The following is a 2,539-nucleotide window of genomic DNA, read 5'->3' as shown; positions in this document are numbered from 1 at the left end:
GCCGGCGGAGCGCGGAGCCGCCCCGCGCCCTCTGCCGGCCGCAGGTCCGCCCCAGCCCGCGTCCTAACGAAGTGTGGGAAAGGAGGCCCGAACTCGTCCCCTCCCCTCCAGAACTCTTCCCCTCCCTTGACTCCCCTCGGGTCGTTTCTCTGACTGCTGCGGGGAAGCGGCCTCGAACCCCTGCGAGCCGAGAGCTAGGCCGCCCAGCCTGCAGCCTCCCGCTGTTCTTTCTCTCTCAGGGAGCCTTGTGAAGCGCCAGAGGCCGAGTAGACGGGGGAGGAGTCGGTTCTGGGCCTACTCGCCTTTAATGTGTTGCATTACTTTGAGCAAGACACATCCCGCGGGCCTCGTTTTTTTATTCTGTAAAATTGGGAGGTAGTTGCCTAGATGATTTCACAGGCTATTAGACAAGGGAAAAAGAAAGATAATCTGCCCCCTTCGTTTTACAGTCGAAAAGAAGTGACTGACAAGTCTGGCTCTGCAATTCCATGAATTACCTAAAATGTCTGTCATTCACAGATCTTTCCTCTCAAGGGGGCCCACACCTTTCTTCTTTTCTACCTTTTTTTCTTATTCTATAATAGAAGTGCTACTTGCAAAAGTAGAGTGTGCCTTGTCAATAGAGGAATCAAAGAGCGGCTGAACCGCCTCTCTGAGCGTGTTGATAGCCTTATCTGGACCTCATCTCTCATCCCAAATTCTAGCAATGTAATACCTGTCTCTCTTTCTGGGTTGTCCCAAGGATGAATTAGTCACTGGCTGTGCTGCGTAAAGTGTACATCCATCCTTTCCTTTCCCGCATTCGTATCCCCGTTTAGTGCTCTTAACCTTCCTCAATCCTGCCCTGCTGATGCTGTCTTCCAGGATTTTCTGTCTTCCTGTGTTTTCTACCCTAAATTAATCTCCATAAATCCCTAAGCCCTTCACAACTTTCTACTGATACCTGACTGCCTCAAAAAAACACTAACCTCCCTGGCACCTCTTTCAAACAGCTGGCAACTTCTTCCATAGGTAGGTCCTCTGTCGGTTGTTCACTACCATGTGCTATATTACCATCCCCCTTCCTGTCCTGGTCAAGCTAACCGAACCACCTCTATCCTACACTCCCACATCCATTCATATATTCCTTCATTTGTTTGCATTCATTCCATTGATTCTTGTCAAAGATCTACTACAGCAGCCCTAGGTACATTTCCTGAGCTCTAGCCCTCACCTGCATTAGCATTACCTCTAGCCACCTCCAGTTATTATTATTGGGGTTGGAGGAGCCCCCATCCCCTTCCTCTCACCCCTAATAATAGCTAGAAATAATAGCAGGAGTATATATCTAAGACATTCACCTTCTGCAAGATCTACTTCCCAGTCTAGTCCAATCCAGACTGTGCAAAAGTACCTTTGCTCTGGCCTCTGGTACCCACAAATGAGCCACCTGTTCAGGATGTTCCTAGTAACTGAATGCCAAATCTAGTGGGCACTTCAACCCTCCCCTCACATGGCCTCCTCTCAACCGTACTTGGTACTGCTAACTCCTTTTTGAAACTCTCCTCTCCTTCCCTGTCTTCAACATGGTTCCGTCTCTCTCTATTTTTTGAATTTCCCTTCTCTAGTACTTTTCTTGGCTGCTTTCTTTTTTAGGAGGCCATAAAATGGTGGGCTCCGCAAAGTTTTTTTTAATTTTCTTCCTCTCCTCTCACTCAGGTTGACCCCGTTTATTTCCACAGCCTCAACTGTTAATAACTCCTGCATCTCCTTCTTCCAGCCCCCACACTCTGCAGCCTAGTCTCTTAATTATCCTTAAAACATCTTCAAGACACACGGTGCTAAGATTCTGTTGAGTGACAAATGAAACTTAAGGTATTATTTATATTGCCATAATCGTTCATGGATGCTAAAGAAAGAATTCCTTTTCTAGGGTGGTGTTACTTCTTAAGTGAGACTCTGACTTTTTTCTTCTTCCTCTTGGAGTCATAATCACTTTCTAAAGCAGTTATAATACCCTTTTAAATATCTCCAATTTGTCATCTTTTCTGTGGTCATATTCAACTTCTCTCAATCTCTGTCTCCTTTTACTAAACAGACCCACTCCCTTAACTTCAATTAGTACCCTCCCAGGAACTCTAAATAAGAGGAGGAAAAAAATGATTAGATTTACTTCCTGAACTCTAGAGTAGGCTTTCTGAAATTCATTTACGTTAGCTATGTAAGTGGAAATTGCTTTACTCCCAAAGTACAATGCCAATCAACTAGTAGGACTGATCCCAACTAAATGAAAGTGCTTTGAAGAGATTTTTTTAATGAAAATGTAAAGGCAGCATTTAACGTTTATAGTGTAGATGGGACTGGTTTCAGACCAGGCCCTATTGACTTGTACATTAATAATAATCCTTATAATATACCTATTGAATTTTCTCCAAAGCATAATAGATTTCCAATTCTATAAAATATATGGCTAGAGTACATGAAATCACTCCAGGTACTGAGGCAAGAACTGATTTAACTTTGACACTCTTTTTTTTTAATTGTTTTTATTTTATAATAA

Source organism: Otolemur garnettii, unplaced genomic scaffold, assembly GCF_000181295.1.
Source record: "Otolemur garnettii isolate 467f Iridium unplaced genomic scaffold, OtoGar3 scaffold00022, whole genome shotgun sequence".
In the NCBI taxonomy this organism is placed as follows: Eukaryota; Metazoa; Chordata; class Mammalia; order Primates; family Galagidae; genus Otolemur; species Otolemur garnettii.
This window is presented reverse-complemented; position numbering follows the sequence as displayed.